The sequence below is a fragment of the Lepidothrix coronata genome, unplaced genomic scaffold, assembly GCF_001604755.1.
Source record: "Lepidothrix coronata isolate B3197 unplaced genomic scaffold, Lepidothrix_coronata-1.0 Scaffold166, whole genome shotgun sequence".
NCBI lineage: Eukaryota > Metazoa > Chordata > Aves > Passeriformes > Pipridae > Lepidothrix > Lepidothrix coronata.
In genome coordinates, this window is record NW_016690346.1 from 167,134 (window position 1) to 193,100 (window position 25,967).

General features: G+C 35.7%; 1 long non-coding RNA gene across 3 annotated transcripts in view; it reads right to left on the reverse strand.

Annotated features, from left to right (window-relative positions):
* Positions 1-7,764: 7,764 nt before the first annotated feature.
* The window catches only part of LOC108504516, a 93,881-nt gene continuing 75,678 nt past the window's right edge, over positions 7,765-25,967 (reverse strand). For all 3 annotated transcript variants that reach the window (XR_001877147.1, XR_001877146.1, XR_001877145.1), the window contains 3 exons: positions 17,541-17,805; positions 14,497-14,615; positions 7,765-9,045 (listed from right to left, as the gene is read on the reverse strand). This is a non-coding gene — a long non-coding RNA (uncharacterized LOC108504516). The remainder of the gene's footprint in view (positions 9,046-14,496; positions 14,616-17,540; positions 17,806-25,967) is intronic.

Consider the following 25,967-nt stretch of genomic DNA (forward strand, 5'->3'; position numbering starts at 1 on the left):
GGGGAAGAAAAAAAGACCACTGGATAAGTATTCATTCAAAATAAGCTGAAGATTCTGTCTCAATGTAAATATACAGTAAATATATTTTGCTGATTTTGGATCTTAGAAATTAATGTTAAGGTTTACTTGAGACTGCCCGGATAAGTAACGGGAGATAGCAGATTATGTTATATTAATAAGACATGAACAAGCAAATAAGTATATTTAAGTCTTTTAGGAACTCAGCTGCAAAATTTTATCCTTACATGGGCAGTCCAGCGAAAAATAATAAAGCTGTTTGTATGAGCACAGAACATTTGCCTAAGTAAAGATTTGCAGGACAGTCATTAGGCACATTGTGTTCCCTCAGCTTTCAAGGCATTGATTTAATTCAATATCTATTTTTCTTTATTACTTTTTTATTTTCTCACATTGGACTAATATGTGTCATGGCTGGATTTTTTTTTGCTACTTACCCTATGTTTTTCCTTCTGTTTCTGTCCCACTTTAAGTGTGTTTTGTGCAATCTCTCAGTAAAACAACATGCAAGTAAATCCTTGGAGACCGTCTCTATTTTAATCCTACCAATTAGGAAGATTTTTCTAACTTGCTTTTTCATCAGTTAAGTATTTAATAAATACACAGGTACCGCTCATCTTATGTGGATTAAGAGATATTTTGACCAGCAGAATCATACTTTTCTATTTGAGGAAAATTCATACCATACAGTCCACAAAATCAAAGTTTGGTTATGACTAGTTTGGGGGTTTTTTTTGGGTTTTGGGTTTTTTGCTTGTTTGTTATTATTTGAACATCGATGTTCAAATAATTATATTTCCTTGACAGAAAACAAGAGTTTTAAACTTTGCTTGAAGAACTAAAGCAAAACAAAAATGTCAGTGCACAACATTTTTATTTCTAAAATGTAGTGCTAAAGTTCATGCATGTAATAAGAAAAATCTGCAGTGCTACAAAGCTACATAGAGAAGCTAGATGGAAATAGGATAAATCATTATTCTTTGTATAAACAACATATATCACAAAAGTTTGTTTTGACTTAAATATAGGGTTGCTATGTATCCGACCTTTGCAACTTAATTTTTGCAAATCTGGATTCTTTTTCCTGCATTTTGAAATGAACTCTAGTTGTTTGAATGCAAAAAAGGCACTTTCCTCACAGTCAGCAAAAAGTACTACTAGCTTCCATCAGGTTATCTAATTTGCATCCCAGATTTGATCTTTCCCTTGGATATTATAGCCCTGGTCCATTTCTCATTTGCCATGGTGCATACTGCTGTGAGTACATGGACATTGTGGAATTACTTCCAACTTTTGTCTATGACAGTGAAATAGGAATGATGACTGCTCAGCCTGCTGGCAAACTCTTCTGTAATGTAACCTCATTAATTTCCAAAAGTCAACTAAGACTCGGTTAGGTGAAATCCTTCCAAAACCAACTCCACAAGTGCTTAGGAAAAGAGTAACTATATGATATTTAGTGTGATACATTTTTATCAAAAGAAAAAGCAAACCCTAAAACCTAAACCCAAACCTTGAACTCCTATTTTCATATTCAAGAGCCCTATACAGATTCTGTATTTCATTCTTAAAAGCAAGGTTCTAGCATCTTAGGGAGACGTAGAATATGATATGAAAGGACAGTCGTTAATTAGGTCTAATGCTTCGCCTATAACAGGCATTTGTTAATTACATATATGCCTAGGTTAAATATTAATCGTTAGCATTTATAAAGAGCTTTGTATTTTTTTTAAGTACTCAGCAAACATAAACTAATTATATGTCACAATATCCTGTCTAATTAGATGACTATGTAATTTCCCCACAAGATACATTGTTTTTCACTTCCTGTCGCTGAACTATTTTGTAGCATTGCTTTATATTGCTGAATGGTTTCTTTCCACTCCAGGAACGATTGAAGTAGAAGGAAAAAAAAGTACCAAAAAAACATGAAAGCTGCCTGGGAAATTTCATTTTCTCTTTGGAAAATTCTAAGCTTGTTTTTTACTTGAAGGAAAGAGTCTGTTTTCCTGAAGCTTCTGAATAGAAAAAGAAAAAAAAAAGATGACTCCTTTGTACTATATGAAAATGTTACATATGGTGTTTTCAATAAGAAAGGCTTTGGAAAGTCTTTTCACTCCAAAAGTTTGATTTCTATATAGTAAATAAAAAGCAAACACACCTTACCTTTTGTGGAACCTTTTAAATTCTTTCATGCTTCTGGCTCAGTCTGCTCCCTACTACTGGAAACATTTACTAACTTGTGGTATATGTAACCTGAACAGATATTCTGTGCATCCTCCTAGATAAAATATGTGTTGCCTTGGCTCTTAGCATTATTAAAACATAGAATCTGCCTATTTGTCTATTTTTTTATGTTATCCCTTCTTAACATTTCTGAAGGTATCAGTTCTCAGATCAGTTTGAAGGGGAAAAATGAAATTTCTATCTTGTAAATTCGTATGATATCATGAAATCAAGAATATCTTATCAGTACACTACCTTACGTATTACATATCTGAGCTCACTTTTATTGAAAATGGTAAATTTTGCTCTCCCTTCCATTTGTTACATGAATGCTGAGATATGTCCTGTGAAAACTGATGTCACTGCCCTTGCTGAATGGCAAATTGCTTTGGAAATGTGTTACATCAATACACTGAGTGACTTAAACATGAATTTCAGAAAATTTGTTTCTTTCTTTTTTGTAGGATGAGACCTGTCTCTTAAGACGTACCTGTCTGCGATATACCCTGCCACCAAACTGCACCTTGGTATTTGCCATATTAGCTTGGAGGAGCCTCCTTGCTTCTGTTTTTGTGACTCACATGTGTCAGACCCAGAATTTCTTCGGATACTGCTAATGCTACTAGATTTGTTTTACTACTTATTTGAACAGGAAATTACTTGAGTCAGGACCTTTCCTCTTCCCGCAGAGCACCATCCTGGATATTGGGCCATAAAAAGCCCTTCATGCACCACGGACAGAAGGAACAACCATTTTCTCATAGTGCTTGCCAAGGTTATGAAGTTGTCAGTTTTCATTGTTGCTCACAGTTGTCAGTTTGCCCAAGCAGATCACTGGCACCAGAAGGTGACATGGAGTTTTTCTCTGAGGTTTTAACAAATAAATACATCTACACAAGAATTTTTCTTCTTTAGAAGAATGATCAGTGGTTAAAATTCCTCATCTGTGATTTTTTTAGAAGGAGCTATCAGAATGAAATGCTCAAATCCCACTGAAAGTCGAACGTATAAAACTCTCAGGTACTTGAATGTTAGGACTGATTGTTCTTAGGACTTGACAACACAACAACTGTTTTTCAAATTACAAACTGTGTAAAAGTGAAGCATTGCTGAAAATTAGTCCACTTATTTAGGAATTCAGAGAAGGACTGTTACTACAGTGTCAACTTTGACTCTAAAATACTTAGATATTTTGATCATACTAACAAAAAGGCTTATCTTAAATTGACATTTCTGGTAATCTTGGCAAGGCAGTTAAGTCATCTTTGCCACTCTTCCTGAAAAAAAGAACTATTTCAATCCTTGTGGGTATTGTGGCAAACAGCACGTATGTGATGAAAAGAAAAAGAAAAGATCCATTTGTGCTCCTCACAACATCAGCTTCAGCAAATGCAGAAGCACAATCATCTGAAGCTTGTGTTTAAGGAAAAGGTAAACAAAGAAGTTCGAAAACTTTGTGCTCTAGGGAGGCCTTTCTGGAGTACCTATGCAAACCTATCTGTTGTCTCTCTGTCCATTTTAGATTTGTCAGAGGCACTGAGGAAGCTGTATTTCTTTTGGGGAGCACTGTCTGTTGAAGTTACAGCTCCTGGGTTATTCAGGCCCTACATCTATTCTAACTCACCCCATATTCATGTTATGTATACATTCACCCTTCCTCTAAACAGATGGATTCCCCAGGTTGTGGCAAAGCACAGCTGCTGTGCAAACACAGATATTAACATTCCCACAGCTTTAGAAATATGGTATTACAGCTCATGGAATTTAATAGAGTGCCATGCATTCGATTCCTGTGTCACTGATGTTATTATACGGATGTTAGAAATCCCATCTGAAAAGTACAGATTACTTCAGTGCCTTTTGTTCATCACTAACTCTTTAGGAATCATATAGAGTGGGAATATTCAAAAGACTGTACCACGGACCTAACTCTGCTCAATATCAAAGTTTTATCATTAACTTCAGTGGAACCTGAAGTAGGTCATCACCAGTTGCTGTAGAAGATCCAATCCTTTAAGCTTACTGAAAGATGACAGAGAAACTCAGATTCAAGTCAATGGGATCATTGGGTATAAAAGAAACTCATGGCTGGCTCTTGTGTAAAGAACATGACCTCATCATCTGGACTTCGGAGAAGTACTTTGGCTTCAGCCATGCTTCCATACTTGTTGACATAGGCTTCTCAATTCAGTTTCCAGAAGCATATGCATTGTCATATTAACAATCCTGCTGCAGGATTCAGTTCTGGATGATGGGATGGGCTCTGAGCAACCTGGTCTAGTAAAAGTTGTCCCTGACCATGGCAGATGTTCTTTAAGGTCCCTTCCAACCAAAACCATTCTATGATTCTATGTTGTAATAATGACCTCAGTGCCACTAATTTTAAATTTGGTGCCCACATTTCAAGATGATATCTCACACTGTGCTCGTAAATACTATTTAAAATGGTAAAAACAGTTAGAAGTGCTTAATGGATACTTTTATGCTAGGATTCTGATCAAGACTCACACGAGCTAGGGTACTCAAGTGAACTCTTTCAAACCTCCATGTTCTACAGCATTTATAATACCAAACAATTAAATAGGAATCTTCAGGACATCAACCACTTTTGTATCTCAGAAAAACCTTGGGGCATAGTAGGCTTTTTGGAGGTGATTCAAATTCACATATAACTCTGATCTCAGAGTGCATTTTGAGTGCAAAGTAGGTCTACACAATAACTGGCCTCTCATCTATTCTAAAGTGTCTTTCCAAAGTTGGGTAATAACAAATTACTTAAAACTGATTAAAGAGTTACATCCTATTTCTAAATGTGTTGGAGAAATATAAAAAAATTTCAATTTAGATAAGAATCAGGCACTATCATTTTAGTCTGATAGCATTTCACATCACTTGTAAAGCTGAATGACTACAGAAGTGAAGGGCAATAATGAACTGATACTCTGCTTCAAGTGAGATTAAATTTTAAACAAATATCTGTATATAGATGGAGATTTATGGAGGAGTCTAAGGAGAAAAAGCTTGCTATGCATTAATACAAATATACTCTACAAATCTCTAACTTAACCTCGGGGTATACACCTCATGTACAGGGTATAAGTATTTAATTTTACTTGATTATTTCTTTCTTTGTTATTTCAGTCCTCTTCCAACCTCTTGGAATATATTTTTCATGTATTTTATTTTTATCCTAATATGTCAGTGATGTGTTTTATTTATTTCCTGTATTCTATTACTCTTCTGTGGTTAGATTTTGGAGGATTTATTTAGACTTTTTTGTGATAGTGATCCAAGAAAGCCTGAAGATGTGGTGATGTCATCTCTGTATGATACCTTCAAGAGTTGAAATACAAAGCAACCATCTAATATTAAATAGTATACTGTCTTCTTTTCCCTTCAATAACCATATTTAACTTCAGTCGTCAGGTTATGTAGGGCTCCAATAAACACCTTCTGCATAACAGAATGTTTTGGGACAAATCTGGTGTTTGGTCTGGCATCCTGCCCAGCTCACAGCAACAAAGGGCAGGGTCAGTTTCTTTCAGTTTTCTAAGTCCACGGTATATCTTCTGAATAGAGATGGCATGAATTTTGTGGGGCAAAATGCTAGGCAAAGTCTTATATGCTGAGCTGGGTCTGGGGGGAGGGGGTGTGACCTACCAGCCATGCATTTAGCCCTTAACTCGGTCTTGGGCCTTACCTAACCAGATGGACTACCACAGGGAAACCTGAAAGTTATTACAGTTCCATGCAGCCTTTCTGTGAAACCAATGACAGTGAAGGTTTGTATCTGACCCTAAAATATAAATCAGTGTTGTGCTACTAGATTTACCTTGACAACAGAAAGCAAGTAGGCTATCATTATTCCAGCACTGAATATTTTTATTTTCATAAATTATAAATATTACTTTTTTCTCTCCACCTTCAGTCTTAAGAATGTGGTTTCACATTTCATTTAATGCTAAATGGTTCATTACATAGAGTAGCAACTTAGTTCTCTTATTATGGTGTTATCTTTCACTTTGTCAAAATATGTCTACTTGATAAGAAATCTGACAGAAGTTGCTTATGATGGGATCACTAACAGCCATCAGTTTCTCTCTAGCAAATGAAACTGTAACCATGGAAACAGCCTTTTTTTGCCAGAATGAAAATGAGACAGCACTCTGCTGCAGCCATTAGTAGAATACACAAATGTCCCTCAAGGCAAACATCTAAAGCAAATGGACTGCAAAGTAAGGAGCACTAATTTCTATTTATTTAGGATTTGTAAACCTAGCAGAGCAAGATATTAACAAAGGAACAAACAAAAGGAGGTTAAAAAAAGATGTTTGTATTTTTCTTTCCATCTACCAAACTCCTCATTTTAAATAAAAATGCTTCATTCTGGTCTTGTAAGTATAAGCCTAAATAGTACTATAACAATGCACTTAAATGAGCTTATGGTTTGATTGTGCCTGTTCAATGTATAAAATAATAAAATAAATTATACTAGAAGAATGGTTGAGGTTTTTTAAATTTTTGAAAATCCATATTTAAATGCAAAGGTATTAAAAATACTCTGTGAGACCATTTTTTTCACGCTGTTTAATTTTCAAACAACCATGTTCATACTGATAAGATACATCAGGGCTGATAATAAGTGTATTCTAAACACTATCAGCAGTCGGCCACCGGCTGTCAAAGACCTTTCAAGTGTCAGACTCCTCTTACTATCCTCTTTATTCAGTAATACGCCCCTCTTGCTACAAACTGCTTATTGAATACAGAGATTCTTTTGACAGACTCCGATTAGGTGCGGGGTCTTAAACCATCTGGGATGTACATCAATAAGATATATCTTAACTTGTTTGCCTTCTCCTTTTACATCAGAAATCACAGTTACACTGGGAACATCAATGTCTAGCTTCTCTTCTATTTCTGGCTCACTGAATAAACTAAAGATATAATTTTCCACTAGGATAAATAGTTTGCTAACCAAAACTGTTTAGCTTTTAATTCATAGCTGGCAGTGGATTGTAATCATCATGCCAATTACTTACAGATACCTTGGGGTGCTTCAAATACCTGTGTGTCTATAAATATGACAAAGTGACATGCTGTGACAGACACTTTCAGAGAGGCCTTTCCTATAGTGTGATTAGAAATACCCACTGTTGTTCCAATACATCTCGTGGAGGTCAGGGTCAAGCCATACTTATAGAAGAAGTTGCCTACTTACAGCTTACTGGTTGTAGCTGTGAAAAACTTAAGAACAGGCAAGGACAGGGTAGAAAAACTAATCTGAGTTAGTTTTTTCTCTAAAGCCAAAGTGTTCAAGCTTTTTTTTATACTTACAGTCCATGACCTTTATGGCTTTGCAAAAGTTAATCGTGTCGGAAATGAACTGACTTGGGTAATTAAAATGCTGTGACAATGACGACTGCCTCACTGGAAAGTTATCTGTAAAATGCCACTAAAATATTCCCTCTCAAATCAAAGGTACATGTTAAATAAACACAGAAACAGAGCTGTCTTGGCTTTTGGTTTTGCTTGGTATTGTCTTTTAATTGTCCTAAGCATATGTTCAACCGTATGTGTGAGTACATATGTATATTCATATAGATGGACATATAAAGTAAAAATACTTTATTAACATTGCAGGTAAATTTGCAAAAAGCTTTTTCAGACTTAATTAGCTATCTTTCTGAGTAGATGTATGTCTGGTAAAAAGCAACCAAATAAGCAAATTTTGATATATTGGAAAAGTGGGTGGGGGAATACTCAAATAGCTTTCTTTTCTATCTTCTACTATAAAAGCATAGGACTGCACCAGTCTTTAAGGTAAAGAACACATATACAGACATGGCACTAGTTAAGTGCAGTGCTTGCACATACTAGTATATAAAATACCTAATTAAAATTGGCAAAAATTCCAAGTAAATAGGGTTGTTATTGGCTGCTGGAAGTCGACAGCTGGAGTTGCAATTCTATTTAGTCCTGACATCAGAAAAAGCTTTAGCTGACTAATACTAACTTAGTCTGAAACTCCATCTTTAGAAGAACAAAAAAGATCAGTTAGTAGCTGAAATGTCTAACACCAAGATACACTTGATGTGAGAGGACATAAAACAGATGATGTATAGAGCCACATTCTCACTATTTGCTTTACATTTCAAATTCAATCACCTTTACCATCGTCTAATACAATATCTTTGTAGTTTAGGGCACAGACCTTTACTGGTTGCCCGTGACTTGTTATTTCTCTACAAGATGGTGAATTATACTTCTAACTGTATAAAAATAAAGAAATATATACAAATATTATGATGCTTAAACTAAATGTGACAGCAACATTCTGTTGCTCAAGTACCTTGCTATCCTGTATTGTTACCATGCATTCAGTGGAGTTTATATAGTGGATAATTTGCTTCTTAGCGCTCAAATGAGCATTTATATTTTTCCCATAGTCCTGAATTGATCCAATCTACACAAGGCAACTAAACTGAGAGAATACTTCTCCCAGCTTTTTTCAGTATTCAATGAAATGAGAGAAGCTCATGTAGAGAATGATTTGCCCACCTAAAATCTAAATCATGTCTTGGGCGTGTTATTTTTATTATTGTCCATATAGAGAGCTGACAGCAGAGTTCAGGTAGTGCCTAAAACTGAGTGGAGGAGCTTTCTGCAGAAGCTGAAGTTGCCTTGTATCCAGAAAAGAACAGATCAAATATTTGAAGTCAGTCTGAAAATGCACAGTCTTGCAGCACATTTTGTCACAGCAGCAGTATCATCACTGGTATTGCTTGTACACCACTCTTTCTGTTGGAATAAAGGCAAGAGAAAGAAGAAAATGAGAAGAAAAAATCAGGTCATCTAGCAGGAAGATGAGAAAGAGTAGTGTTCCTTTTAGCTGTACTATAGACATTTTTGTCTCCCAAATTGGCTCTGAAATAATGCTGACTGTGCCAGGAGAAACTGGTATGACTGGGGCTGCAGTAGCATCCACAGTCAAGACCCAGATGTGTGATACATAAATTCTAGCAGGCACGTGCCATTCATCTGTTCAGTGACAACCAGTCACTACAGGGCAGGTCGGGAGAGAGCTGCTGGCACAACGAATTCAGTTTTACCTGTCCTTATTAATATTATGGTTCTTAATCAAATAAATAGACAAGTTGAAATGTATCTGAGGAAAGCTTCTAGATTGATTTTTTTTTTCTCCAACAGATCATTCCACTCTGAACTGAATCCCAAAATATTATCAAGCACCATGGCTACAGTGCACTACTATATATGATTATATTGCAAAAAGAAACTTTATGTGTAGCTAATGGCCTCTGGCATCTTCAGTTATTTCTCTCCTGAAGAGATGGTTGTGCCTATATGACAAAACAGAAATGCACTTTCACAGTTATGGAAACAAGTCAATTTAAAACGGGTAATCCTGCCTCACACAGAAGTGATAAGAAAAGTTCCAGATACTGTGTGCAGTTCACATTCAGAAATTGCTAGTTTGCATTTTATTATTTTCCTTGGTTCCAATGCTGACCTCAGTGATGTTTGTTCTTGTTTACTATTTGATTCTTATAATTTATTCTACTTTATAAATTAAGAAAACTCTTAAAAAGAAAAGATATGAATATGTGTACATGTTTCAAAGTGCAGATGAGAACAGGACATTTACCACTTTAAGAAAATATTTTTAAAGATCTAATTACCCCTCTTATCAGTCCAGTTCCTTAGGAGCATATCCACACTGACTAACACCCTGACTCTAGTGTCCCAAGATTCTTAGATGAATTACTCCTCACAGAAAACCATCTCTTCCAGCTGCTCTAGAGAGAGACCAAAAGGTTTAATTTCTTGTTTTAAAAACTTATATTAGTTTAATGCCTAAAGATAGGCAATCTTAAAAGCAAACCTTGACAAAGGGTCACTGATTGTTGACACTGTTTGTCCCTTTCAAATAGCCCATTCCAGGTGAGAAGCAAAGTTTTTTCCTCATGTATGTATGCAAATTCTTTGTTTTTAAATCTGATTTCAGTTCTTGTATTGGCAGATACTATACTGGCTGAGTGCATAGGGCAAATATCTGCATCATCTGAACCATTAAGGTCAGGAATTGCGCCAAAATTACTCATGTTCATTCATTTGTGTAGCATGACTACATCAATGAGTGTAAGAGTATTCTCATGGCTGATTTTGTGTTTTTTGGTCTGTTTATGTATCTACTGGTACTTCAGAAACTCTACTATCTGTTGTAGCTTGGAGTATTCTGTGCATCATGAAAGTGTGTCTTGTATGTTTTCCATAACAACTGAAAGACCCCCAGTTATCAAATAAAGTATAATTGATAAGCAAGTGGGATCTGCACAGAAAACACAAAAAGGCAGATTGATCACTAAATCTGGTAACTCCTAACTGCTGTAGCACATGTATTACAGAAATGTATTCTCCGACATAAAATAATCCTAGTTTCAAAAGAGCAGGATAAATTACAGACAAACACATTGTTTCAATTGCTGTGAGTGTAATTTCATGTGATTTAAAAAACTTTTATATAACCAACTAAAAAAGTAATCATGTGAAGAATCTAATTATAGAAGTCTAATATAGAATTTTGGAGATCTCCCAGTCTAAAATATCTCAGGTCAGTACAGTTTGATATCTAATATATTGTTTGGTTCACAGTCAGCATGTCTGTAGGGATCTGATCATGATAATCCTTGGTTTGTTTCAAATAAACCTCTCTTCTCCTGTACTGAGTTTCCTGCAGCTGTGCAATAGCTTTTTCCTAGAAATACTGCCAAGAAGGAGCACAGTAACAGGGGTCAACTCCAACCATGAACTTTATGAATTGTTTAGTTGCACATTAAAGGACAGCATCAAGTTCACTTATAAGCTTTGAAATGATCTTATTTCTAGCCTGTGCAGGTGGGTGATTCCCTGTACATTTGATTCACTTGGCCAAGATTTAACCCATTGTCTCTTGCAGCCCTCCCCTCTGCAAAAGTGTCTGCCTTCTGCTTTTGATATTTTATAGCTATTCTACAAAAAAAACAAGTAGGTGAGAATCTGGATATTGCTAATTCACAAAGCTGCCTCTTAACTTTTGATGCTTTTGACCCCAGGTGCAAGCCCAGGAGGAATGCTCTTCTCCACAGGGCTCTCAGAGTAGAGAATCATCTAATTCATACACACAGGGTGCTCTAGGCTCAACTGTAACAAAACCAAGGCTCTTGGTTTCTTTGGTGTTGACTCTTTCAATGCCTTGGAGAATGACAACAGATTTACCTAAATCAGTGACCTGCAATAACAGGCAGGTGAAATTTGTGGGATTTGCTTTGCCAATTTCTTTAAGCATGTAAAAATAATACCAAAGAATTCAAATTTTCCGTGCCAACTTCCACACTTTCAGTGCCACTGCCTATCCACCCATGAGATATTAAATTCACCATTAAATCCAAAGTCCATCTGAATCCTTCTGAAAGTGTTGGCAAATTCAGCTTCACTTCCATATCATTCTTAGAATACAAAACTGACCTCTTTTGGGGGTTGTGGAACCAAATAAACAAGATAAATGTCAAGATATTTGTTATTTAGAAATGAGTGAGACAAAATCCAGCTTCTCTATTTTTAAACTTCATGTTTCAATCGACTCTTTCACTTTATCTGGGAATTTTGTGCCAAGAAATTTGCGTGATAGCAGAGAGAGAAGGTGGTGACCTGTTGAATACAAACTAATGGGTACTAGTCATATTATGATAGTAGTGTCATCCCACAGTCCCTTAGTGCGGTAATCATACTCAGCATATCCATATAGACCATATCCATGCAAGTGCTTTTTACCTCCTGTTAAACTTGTGGTGAAAGGAGGGAATGTTGGAAGCATGAGATCTGTAGGGGCTTCCATCTACTGCTATTGCTGATATATCATTCCTCCTCAGACAGGACACATATTCTTGGCCAAAGTTCTATTAACATTTACAGAGCAGTAACACCAGTGCTGGAAGCTTAGGCACATCTCTCATGTTTATTTAGTGAAGCTAAAATGGGTATCGAGCCTATCAAAGTAGTCTTACAGGACTGTTAGAGAAGAACTGTGGGACTAACTGAATTTTTTGATCAAGCAGATAAAGAATAACCAATTGAAAAAATTAATTTGAACATTTTTAATATTCTCAAAAAGAAGAGATCTGAGACTTTATTTTCAGATTGACCAAAATATTAAATATTCAGGGGAACATTGAAAATGCTAGTAAATTTTTCTAAATGAAAAGTTGTTTTGAAATGAAAAAAATCAAAACATTTCACTTGAAAATGTCAGAGTGAAGTGTTTTGACTTTTTAAAATGTTTTTGCTGAAAAATTATAAATTATACATGAATTTGTGAATTGTTTCATCATCTCAAATATGCATTTTAGTTAAAAGAAAGTTACAGCTCCCTTCATAGAGGTTTTTTTTACCTCATGTCTCTGGTCTAAATAAGCAAGTGTTTCTTCCCCAGTTTTTGTCTTTAAATTTGTTTGACATTTAACATATATAGTGATTATAAGTCTCAAAGACTTGAACCATACGATTGTGCTTAGAGTAGATATAACTTCACTGAAAAGTAGTAGTTGTATTGATAGACACTTTCACACACACAAACACACCCAAAGAGAGGGGTAATTTCTGCTCTGAGTTACAATAATTTAGAACTGAATAATTATTTGAAGTTCAATTGAGTTATTTCATAATCAAAATGATAAAAGGTTTAGATCATTGTCCTGGTATTTATTAAGAAAGCTGTGATAAATCATAGCATGACCTATTGGATGCTGAAGAACATCTGAATAACTACTGCAATGATTGTTGCAGTGCTCTCTGTACTGTATTGCAAGATATAGCTTCCACAATAGAAATTAAATACTGTCATAACGTTATTTCTGTTTTCAAAGAGTCGTTTGGACTGCTAGGGAGATGAGGCAGCATTCAATTTTAGGTTTTGAGTTAAAATACAATTGAGATCAGTGATTATTAAAAATCATTAATCGGATTAAACCTGTTATTTCCTCCTATATTTCTTAATTTATCTGATTTATATTTGGATAAAATCAAATCCTAAGAGGAATAATTTATGATTATATCATAGCTGTTATTTAGTATCTGTGGGGGGATTTAATGCAATTGCTGCTAATTTGTGAATTTTGGCCAAGTGGTAGTTAAGTGGTAGTTTAATATCCTACGGATGAGTCGTAACAAAATACCTTTTTTGTCTCTGTACAAAACATAAATACAGAGATTATAAAATGTTATATCGTCTTGCTTACAAAAAGTATTTACTTTTTTTGATCCACTTAATTCCTTTTTTTCCATTCTTTCTGGTCAATGATATTTATTTGAAATATTTCCAAAATTGCTTTAGGTCAAAAATGTGAAGAGTTACTGATTAATATAGTTTTAAATTATACGAAAAACTTTTCAGTCTTTAAAACCATTAGGAAGAGAAAATAGAGGCAATATGACATTATTTATTTAGATTCAAAGTGAATTATACCTCTGCAGTGAATGTTATGCCTCTTTGGGTCTGATATAAAGCTATTTTTTATTTCAAGCATAATTGTTTTAAAAAAAAAAACTTTCTATTTTATAAAGGCTTTGGGACATGGTCTCTGCTCTGGTAAATGCCTACAGCTCAGTGAAGCTCCTCAATGCTCTTTCACTTGTTTACATTGGCAGAAAATTTTTGGCTCACAAATAAATGCACCCATAGGACCCAGGTGAAATGAATGATCAAAAGATATATCAAGCTGAAATGAAATTTCAACGTGTTGTTTTGTTTTTCTGTTCTGAAATGGAAGAATGATTCAAAAGAAGAGAAGTATCACATCAGGCATCGTGATGTGTTTGTGTTAGCTGACATTTTCTTGGCTATTTCAAATGACTCTTAAACAACTGAAAAATGACTCTTAAACAACTTGCATCAGCTGTGCTGGGGAGACAATAGCTTCCCAGGCTGTAATCTGGATAGTACTGAAATCTCTACACTTTCCCTTGAGTGTCAATGTTATAAATAGTGACTAACTGGAACTTCCAGACTTCAGAGGAAGATTTCATTTGCTAGGGAGTAGTGTGAGAGGTGCAAAACAAACCCGGGATAATTTAACAATAGCCTAACTGGTACTCTTTGTTTAAAATACTCCTAGGAGGTGCATACAGTCTGGATTTGTAGCCACAGCCTCAGAAGGACTGTAAGACCTTTCTGCAAAAAGATATATGCCAACATACTTTACAGCAAAGAGGATATGAGTTGAGGTTTAATTTGGCATCCTTTTAGCCTTCATCGGTATTCATGCCTGCTTCAGATCTCAGCATTACTTTCAGATTAGTTGAATTTCATAGTACAGCTGTTAGATAAAACAGAAAAAAATAAGTTAAAGGTTTGTATTAGATGATAACAATATTGAGGTTTTCAAAAACATTACAGTTTGCTTCTCTTCAAGATGTATCAATTTTCTTATGTACTGTATTGAAAATATTTCTGTTTAACTTGATTACATTTCCATTTATCTTTCTCTCAGTGTTTGGTTTTATTTTCCAGTAAATATCACCAACATGAAGATATTTCTGAATTCTCTCTTTCTATCAACAGAAATGCTAAATATAGTCTGCAGCAGTGGTTGCCTTCATTAATATGATTTCAAAACAGCAAACATGATGCTCAGTGCATACTTTATTTCTGCTAGGAGACATCACATTTCTAACCAGACTGAAATCATAGCTGAATGAAAATACACAGAATTCAGCATGATTATTTATGTTGTACTTTTAATTGTTATTACTTTTTTATTTTTAACTAGGCAGAAGAAAAAAATCATAAGACAGAGGATGACGTTTGAAATAAATGTATGCCTTCTATGAGCAGGCTTTGTTGTCACGGGCACCATACTGCCAATAAGATCTTTAGGGGAAGTCTGTTTGTATAACAACATGTAGCATTCATCAGGAATTAGTAAATTCATCCAGGAAAGAACTCGAAGGAGTCTTTGTTATAGATCTCCATAGTATTTCTCAGGCAAAGTCCTGCTGTTTTAGTCCATGGAAAACTTCTTTGTACTTAAAATGAATAAAAAGAAAGAAAGAAAGAAAAATATTATTTTTTTTTCCTGAAGAGCAGTAAGGAAGATGATGGATTAAAGCAGATATGGACTGTTCGCAGTTATGTAAGACTATTAGGTACCCTGTTTGTTCTGGCTTTTGTAATTTTTCCATGTCCTACTTTGTATAACTCAATCCATTGTGAGTAGAAACATGAAATACCAGGAGAGTTCATATTTCATTTTGTCAGCAAATTAGAAAAAAATATAAAAACAAGCACAATAAACATCATATTTGCTGAGTATAGAAGTGACTATTTTTTCATATCAAAGGAGTCTGAAAAGAACAGAAGGTTAAGAAGATTTCTTTTTACAATGAGCAGATGTGCTTGTTACTGTTGATGGACAAGCTTATCCATTTACATCAATTAATATCAACAGCAAGCACATCAATATGGAAGCTTGTCCTGACGCCTTGATTTTTTCCCATCTGACAGGTAATAGTAGGGCTGGGAAAATGTCACAACAATTTAGTCATGCTTCACTGGCTTTAACTAGTTCAGTGACAATGGGAATGCATCATGCTAAGATTCCTTATGATTCATAATGGTACTGCATTAGTCGGCTATTGCAGAGGATTTAAACTAGTCTTTGTCAATTAAGGGTTTAAGGTCAAATCCTCTTTATGGTTTTTTCATTCGTGCATTAAGTAAAAGCAAGTTAAAATATTTATGAATGGCACTGAAATGTGGAAACTTTCTTTAGGAACCTGTCTTTTCATATTGAGTCATAACTGAAACCAACTATATTTGACAAAGAAAGGCTATTTTATCACATGGCATGGCTTATCCCTCCCCTTCTCTAAAGGCCTGAGCTACAATCTACTCAGTTTTGGTAGGAAAATTTCTGTGGTTAGAAACCTGCAGTCATAAACTTTTTAGACATTGAGATGAAATTATGCCTCAGCACACTTGACAACGATCAAGATATGATCATAATATTGCTAAATAGTATTTTTAAACTGTTTGAGTGTTCAGCAACCCAAGAAGTATTCAACAAGCCAGAAGGGAACACTGTATATGGGTCAGTGAAAGGGATGCAGTGTAAGCTCTGTGCTGCCCAGCAGGAAAACCACAACAAGGCCAGACGAGTCTAGATAAGACACGCCGTCCCCATGGCTGCAGTGGCTGTCCAGCCCACCATCTGCACGGTGTCCATTCTGACTTCCTAGGGCCAGCATGTCCTACTTTGAGGATGGTTCAGGGAACAGAGAGAAGGAGGAGCTGCTGGCTTCTTCCCTGGAGCCTCACCTCTGGTCAGCCCATTCAGCTCAGTGTGCCTTCCCCTTATTTTACACACTGAAACTGCTGAATATCCATATGCTTTCTTCCTGAGGAGCAAGCAGTAACGGGCCATCTTCTGCTTATTTGTTTAGGTGCTGCCTCACTGTTTTTCCTGAGTTGTACCAGGGTAGTTGAAAGCACATCATGTCCAGTATAAGCGTATTTTATTGTTATGCAACGTTTCAGTGCTTTGGGCTAGAAATGGCATGATGAATCCTTGTAGTTAGAGTCACATGCTTGCACATACTTGGTCACATTCTCCATTCAAATATTTTCAACTGAAATTGCCATATATTCAGATAGTTTCTGTTCTGCTCAGTCCTTGCAAAGGGAACTATACTTGAAGTAAGAGAGGATTCAACAGTCAGCTGTAAGTCATTGATTTAACCTTTCTGTCATGAGAAAAGTAAAATCAACTTGTTCCAATATAGTTAAATGCTTAGTTATATATGAAATTAGATCTTTGGAAAGGATAGGAAATTACATTTTCTATAATCGATCAATCATCTGTGAATAGAAGTTTATTTAAAGTGACTCCTTTCTGATTACTTCTAGAAGAGATAAATAGAAAATTATTCATAAAGAACTCAATGTATTGATAATGTGACAGCTGAGAGGTTGTGCTCTTCAATGCAGATCATTTTATGAATCTCTGTGAAACCAGACAATGTTATCTAAATAAAGTTATACTAATGGCATATGTATATTGGTTAGAAATTAAATAGCAGTAATTAAAATTTTGTGGTCAGTCTATGACAACTATACGTAAAAGTATTGGCATGAAAAATACATAAATACTGAGGTTATTTTTACTAATTCAGAAATTGATACAATAGGTGATAAAAACCGATAATAGAGCCATATATCCACTGAGTGTTTTCTATATGCTTACCAGATGCCTTAGTCCCAGACATGGGTTCTGAAGTTGCACAAAGATATGTGGTGCTACCCCCATGACTCTGCCCTGGCCCTGGGAGCTGTATTTTGTAGATATGAATCATAATTTTCATCACAGTACCCTGAAGAACAGTGTATCTCTATGCCCACGGCCAATTTGACGGGCATGTAGCAGAATATTTTGTGTGAGGAAAGATGGAGAAAGATGTTCAGTCCATAGGGAAAGGATTTCCTGGGACGGCATGGTGGTCTTGGAGAAACTAATGAGAAGAAAGTTACAGAAATTATCACCCAAAATCATGATCTCAACAACATCATTGCTAAATTATCAGCACAAGTCCATATGACAAGTGGCTATTGTTAAGCAGCATCAGTGTGTGTGGCCAGTAAGACCTCTGCTTTGGTGGCACAGATCTCCAGGAAGCAACTTTCTTCCATTTCATTAGAAAGAAAATCAAGGGTTTTGCTGTTCTTGAGGTGCTGCAGAAACATCTTGAAATGATCCCATGATCTGTTCTACAAACCAAAAGAGGTGTTTCTTCAAGGCCTTTTTTAAACTGAGATATGCTGCTGCTTGCTCAAATCCTCCTACATACAGATGAGGACATAATATAGGGCTATGTCTCATTATGCAACCTACCTCCCACATGCATGTTCTAAAAGAAAGTACTGAACAGCTGCATAACTCTCCTTGTGGCATGAATAGAGTCTTTAATACCAACTCTGAAATGAGAGTGATTAGTGCTGTTACTGGCACATGCAGCACCTGAGCATTCATATTTCAGTTCAATGTAGCTGATGGAGCATCTTGATTTTTGAGGGGAAAGAGCTGCTGGATTTGCTCGTGGGATATGCCATAGTGACTTATGGTCCAGGTGTTACTAAACTTTGTGCATGGCACTCTGATTCACGCTGACTCTGGAATCAATGTCAACCCCTAATTAACTAGCAGTTTATTGTGATTGTTTTGCAATAATAAAATAACAGGGGTGATGTTACAAGTCAGAATCACTAGGATGCTACTGGGATGCCACTGCCAGTGGTACTAGGGTGGTCAGCGTCAGCTTTGCCTGACCTGCTCAACAGGCACAGCCCTGAAAATAACAGTCATAAGAGCTCTACATCACATACCAAAAAGAAACTTGCTGTTGTAGATGGATATGCTCTCTGACAGCTCAGAAAGAAAAAAAGAGAAATATATTTAGTTGTAAGCAAGGATGGTATGCCATTAAATTAGTACTATTTATATTCCTTGGCAAACTGAGCATTTTACCCACCTTGTCAGGATGACTGCCTGACCCCAGAAATCTCAACTGGAGCAGTTGAGGCTAGTAACAGGCAGTGTGAAAAATTAATGCTCACAGCTCATAGCTCATAGCTCATGCAACAGGGTTATTTATTTATTTAGATTCCTGTAAATGTGAAAAAAGAAGTTCTCATATGGCCTAAAAGCCATTGATGTAATCTGAAAATACCACCTGATAGAGCAATTTAAGAAACATCTCTTCACATACTGATCCTCCCTCCCTGCTTGATCAATGCTCTGCTTTTACAATAGCTATTGTATACACCCATTTTCAATAGAGTGAGAAAAGATGAGCCTTGCAATATACCCTGCAGGTCAAATTCAGGTTATATTAAGTCAGAGAAGGGGAAGAATCCATTTCGATGTTAGTGAGGAGTGGATCTATTTATAAGGCCTTTTTAAACTCTTGCTTCATTTCACAGCATATATGACAGCTGATTTTCTCCAGCCCAGATGACTATGGCTGCTGGGATATTATCTTGTCAAGGAAACCAGTCTATTGGTTTCTGATTCTTAGAAACAGAATAAATAAAACAAATGAACAAGGAAAAAGCCAAAGAGAACTGAAGAAAACATCAGAAGAAAGATTTTCCTCCAGTCAGCATAAGGTATTATGTTTTTATTTCTGTTGATATTACAAAAGCTGTGATATTCTTTCATGATGTCTAGTGTGGCATTTAGCATTGGGACTTTGTTCAGTATTCCAGCAAATAAGAACACTTGGAAAAATGTCCTACCTTAGAGCTCTGTTCCAGTAGTAGAAAACAATATTTGTGGGAACTGGGCTACAAATTTGAAGAAACTTACACAAGTGTGATTTCTCACATTTGTTAAGTGCCAAAAATCCAACATTTACTGTGTAAAGATCTAGCTTTTGCAAATACTTAAGTACATGACAAACAGTAATTTCATGAGTAAAAACAAACCAGTGTTTAAGTGTTTTAGAGGATTAGCCATCTATGTACATACAGTATTTTCACATATATTTCACCATATATTATTTTCACCATATATTATTTTCACCATAATGTTTTATACATTCTCTCGCTACCAAATATCTATTTGTTATGGTGAAACAAAATACGATATGCAGATCAATCCCCACTTTTCATAGTGCACTAAAAAAGTGTCCATTTAATAGTGCCTGAATACAAGACTTGTTTCTTACAAGGCTGTGAAACATTTTCAGTTTGAGTACTAACAGAAGACCAACTCTTTGCCTTGTTAAAAAAGAAGCTTTTGGAACCTGCAAAATAAGTTGCTTTGTGCTGAAATTCATTAGATAAATTATCTTCCAGAGAAGCTACTATAATCTGAAGGTTTTAATCATCCTTTCAGATTATATCACAGGAGCTCTGACTACTATCTTGGACCGCCCTTTGTTCAAGAAACACCTGTTTTTGTATTAGAGAAGAACATCAAAATTATGAACATATGAAAGTAATTTCTAGTCAAGGAGTACCTGGAAGAGAAGGAGAAGTGGTAATTTGTTGTGATTTGTTTTTCAAATAACAAATATTTACGTATTTATCTAAATTACATAGTCAGAGTAGATACCTGTCTGTGGAAAGGGTAGAGAGAGTATCTTTGCAAATTAGAATCAAAACCTCATATCAGATGAGGTTTGCTGGTACGTTTTGTAATATTCAATGCTCAGAGAATGGCTATCTGCTACAAAGGTCTGATGGTTATGTGCTGGTGTAAGCAGGAGTCAGGGTGACATAGCTTTTCTCAGGCAAGTGACAATAAACTCTGTGTCCAATCATGCTACCACAAATATGGCACTTCTCACATATTTCCTAATGAAAAAGTCATGTCAGAACTTCTTCTGGAACTACTGACTTGTAACTAGGAGTTTTAAAATGTGTATCAGCGCCTTATTTTCTGACTGTGTGTCAGTTAAACATGTCTTCTCTTTTGCATGACTCATAAAGAAGTCTGAGAGAGGGCAACATGGATCCTAATTGTGAGTTTCTCTTAACTACAGTAGCCTAAAATATAAGCCTCCATTTTAAGACAGTTGTCTAAATTCTTTCTATGGGTAGCAGAGAAAGGACCATATCTCAAAAAGAAGATTTATCTTAGATACCTGTCTTAAGTTCAGTGAAATAACCCCTGGAAATCCCTATATCGCTCTACCAGTTATACAGGTAGACAAGAATTTTCAATGGCTACAACTGGGAGAGAAACTGATATATTTTAAAAACTTCTAACAAGTGCCTAAAAGAATTTCTTAACCCAAATACCTACTCATATGTAGAAATTACAATCTAACGTCTCATAAATTACTGGAAGCAATTACAAGCTGTTAAAAAAGTAGAGGTAGTGACAGGATATAGAATATATACACAGTGTCTCCTCTTGCTTTGTAGTTGTAAAGAAATATAAAAACACATATGAACAAATAAACCTTGCAGGGTTAAAAATGGGCTTTTTTTTTATATCCGAAAAGTGAGATTTTTCTTATTTAGTTTGGCAAATAGCTGGACAGTGTGTTACAACAACACGGTTTGTTAGCAGTTCTGAAGGGGTATTTTCAAACTGTTCCAACACTTACAAGAAACCACTTATAACCACACTGGAGACAAACTGAAAGGCTGGTCTGTACTTAGAACTCTTTGTTAAGGATTTTCTAATGCTTAACTTTGAAAATCCTTGAGGCTTCCACTGGAGATGTTTTTTTGAATGGCTTGTGCAAGTCCCTTCACATCCTCTTGCCCCATGTCCATACCTTCACCACAACAGCGGTTACTGTTTCGAGTACTTTGACTTTTATGTGTGAAAAGTAGTAGTACACCATGAATAAACTCCAAAAAGGGTGTTGCAGGAGTATTTTCTTTAGTATCATTATGACTGTTTGTAACAGTGGACTCTAAATCACTGTGCTAACATTGTGTAAGCAGGATGGGTATAAGTGTTTCCATCCTAAAAATCATTCTAAATGGAATAAATATTTCCCTTTGTTAGCTGGAGTCAAAAAATTTTCAAAGCTGGAAGACCTTTGTTAGACTCAGTTGTTGAGGTGGATTGCAACCTCACAGAGTTACTTTTACCTCCCATACACAGATCTGTGTATAAACAGGCACAGGTATTACTGAATTACTGGGAGGTGATTTGGTAGATGTTTACAACGGATCAGATTTTTAAAGCAATGGCGAGAAGTTAAGGGAACACAGTTGCACTATTTATGCTGATATCAAGTTTCACTGACTACCCTGTATTGTACTACAGGTACAGTAGTTTTCACTTCCAGAAACTGGGAATAATTCCAGAGGAATGCATCTGGATAACATTTGCCTGTTACCCTCCTCAGAAAAGAATTAGTCACCAAGGGCCCTATTCATAAAAATTAATTCAGGCCCTTTCCATATGAATATCACGTCTTTATGTGGAAAAAGTGTGGTACATGTTTTTTTTCTACATATAGAATCCTTTTCTATGATTAATGGAGTTATTTCCTGCTGTCTGTAAATGGACATCTCCCTGCTTTATTAAGGAGGAGGTTGAAGTCCAGAGCCGAAGTGGGAGCGGGATGGACAAGAAACTCCTAGCTTTTAAGAGTATATATGAATGGCATTTGAAAATGGTTACAGTATAAATGATTTGGCTACTTGAGCAGATGAATGCTGAAATATGTAGAGAAAAATGGATCAGTCCTTGCATACAGAGATTTTTATGAACTGGCCTAATATTTTTCCTAAAATTTACAGTTTCCTATTAACTTTTCAGTATTAAGCAAGCCAAAGCTTCCACTTTGTGTTGCATTTTACAAAATCCTACTTCCAGCAGTTAATTCATAATAGTGTGATTGCTTTAATCAGTCCACAAGGTTGATAAGTTGGACTGACTGGAATCACCTGTGAATTTTGGTGGAATTTTAATAACCACCAGGGATTCACAAGATTTATGGCAGAGTCAGTTTATGATTTTCTTTTGGTTGAATGCTCATTTTAATGTCCTGTAACATACACTAGACCTTGCCTACTGTTCAGTTTGTGCTGTGACGAAGGGTTTTAACATACTGTAAGTTCAGATTATTATATTTCATATGAGATAGAGTATATAACTAAAATATTATGTTTTACTTCAATCACTCCAGGGAAAAGTACAGTTTTATTAAAGACATTCAATGCAGTTACAACTACAGCTGCAGAACACTGCTTGAATGAGTCTCACATGGCAGCGAATATTTCTGGGGTTTGATGGATACAGTCCCAGTCTTGGTTTTACCAAGAAAATATTTAGAGAAACTTTCATAGGAATCTTCTGGATGTTTATGACGCTCCCCAGTGGCAGTGAAATACAAGGTATTACATGCATTAAAGTTAAGAGAAATGAAACGGAAAGGAAAAAAGAACCCAACTTTGAGTTAGTGGTTCGAACTGCGTGAGTGTACTGATCAAATACTTCTAGTGAAGATGACAAGGAGGGAAAAACAGACTATTGGGGCTAACTTGATCCATATGATAAACTCTGATGCCACTAGATAGAAATAATGAGATAATGTAACCCATCTGAAACACGAAGAAACAAAATGTTTCCTGTCATAAGACCCAAGTCTTCAACTTGTTACACAGTGATGTGTACCCCTTGTCTATGAATTAGAAGTGTCTGTCAAATTGTGAGCACTCTCCAGATTTTTCATAAAACATAACAACATTTTCAGCCATAAAATGTCCCTTCATTTAAAGACAGTATAGTAAAATGGTGCCACTGTCTTCTCCATTGCTCTTTTTACTGTGGAGCTAACCCTTCTTGTAACAAAATAAACAAAAGTACCAAATATCACTGCAGACTTTTCTTCATGCACTATTTTCTGGTTTGGTTTTTTGGTCTTTTTTTTTCCCATATATTGTTTTACAATACTATAGCCTCAGATTATTTGTTGTACGGTTAGGACTTTGAATGCACAAAAAACTATTTAGAACCAGAAGATCCCGAGAACTAAAATTCCTGAGTCATTCAACCCACTGTAAAGATCAGCACTGCCACAGGGGAAAACACACAGAACGAAAAAAATTAGAGGCTGTAGTGGGTTTTTGGTGGTTTGCTGTTTTTGCCTTCCTCTGATAATCTAAACAATTGACTTCACTTGCAATTGAATATTAGCAGCAGTATTTTCAGGTGTAGATCCAAGTGTTCCCTACTTAGAATCACATGTTCACTGACCATTAAGCAACATAATTTAGAAGAACAGTCAGTTAACACTGTTTTGCTAGAAGAATGGTCCTCCGAACTTACATTTCTGAGTGCACAGAGGCTCCATACTGGAGGGCATGTTTAGTGATCATTTTATAATGGTATAAAAACATTAGAAACACAGAAATAAATGGAGCATTCTTGGGCAAATTAGATTAGCTTGAGCTCTTTCCACATGTGATTGGAGATGATCTAATTGGCCTGTGGCATTAAGTAAGTTATACTGAGTGTTTGAATATAATGCATGTTATGTTTACAATAATAAATGTATTAGAAGCATTTTTATTGTTCATCTTTCTCTTAACATACTTCCTGTTAGCATGAAGTGTACAGTACTTGCCATGGCAAAATGAAATACTGCTTCATAGCAATGTAAATTATTTTTCCTCTGCCTGCAATTTCACTTCTTCTTGAGTTCTGCCCTTATTTAAAGGACAGATCCTTCAGAGCAGAACATTGTTGAGGAATAGAAGCTACGTAGTACTGCATTGCTATAGAGGAGTTTCCTTGGCATACTTTAAAAAGTTATAAGCATTAAGCATTTGCCACCACTCTGATAACAGATATATATAAACTTCTTTCTATTTTGGCTGACTTCACACATGCATTATCTGAATTTAGGTCTTGTTCGTCCTTGCAGACATCAGTGAATAAGCAAAGAGTGTCCTTCTACAGCAAACACACAAGATAATTTTTACAATAGCATGTTTGTTTTTGTAGTAATCTGTTTATAACAAGAAGTTACATATTTAGGCAGCCTTACACTAATACCTTTGTATAGTGCAGAGAGCCTTAGGATAGCCATCACACATGAAATCATGACCCCATCAAATTCTTTGAGTTTACCCTAGGTTTCAGTGAGGTCAGAATTTCCCCCTGCAACCTGCTGTGGTTGCATACAATTTGTGAAGACATCAATTAGATCCTCTGAGGACTAAAAAACACAGGGATTTGTTTGCAGTATAGAAAATAATAACTCCTAATAGTATAGTTTTGTTATAAACCTGCAAAACAGTTCATCAATCACCTTTCATCATGTTCTTTTGATGACTGTGAACACAAACAGCTCTAAAAAGATAGATGGGGGGATGACAAGCCAGAAGACTAGGGGCAGCATCAGACACAGAATATCAGTTTGCTTTGTAATGCTTTCCTTTTAGCTAATAAATTTAATTTTGTGTTGAAATGAAGTAAAATACTAGACAGTATTGACTTGACTGTGTGCTGTAATAATAGCACTTTTGAGTGGTAGAAACTAACATCCAGAAAAAAAATTGCTTCTCATATTCAACTTCCCCAACTGTTCTCTATACCCCTAAATCTCATTCGGTTGCATTATCTGCTTCATAAAAACAATTAGCTGTGACTGAGTGTCTCAAACCAAGTTACAACAGGGATGAATTGGGTTGTTAGTTACAGAGAGCTTTCTCTGACAATGATTTCAATCCTCAGAACAGTTTTTGAGGCATTTGGAAGGTCTCAGATTCATGATTACAGTTTAGCCTGCTACAAAACAAAAAGCAGATCACAAAGCCCACTTCTGCAGATATACCCCATCACGGATCTCCTCGTCCTGATATGCTAGTTTTAGCCTAATCACTATATTATACTTCCTATAAAAAGATGACTTCTGAAACTTTGTATTCAACAAATGCATAAGCAGAGACAAAAGAAACAACACATAAAAAAGGTTGCACTTCTCATCTTTAAAATCCCTAGAAAAATATTAATACAGAACAAATTCCTTTATTTAATTCTGTTTAATTCTGCATTGCTGGTTTTACTTTTTACTTTAGGTAAAAGAAGCTATTACCCATACAAGTAACAAAGATCACTGTCTTTTATCTTCACAAATGTAAAAAGATTTCTCCATGTCTGACCTGAAGGAAATTGCTTACTCATTGTAAATAATTATAC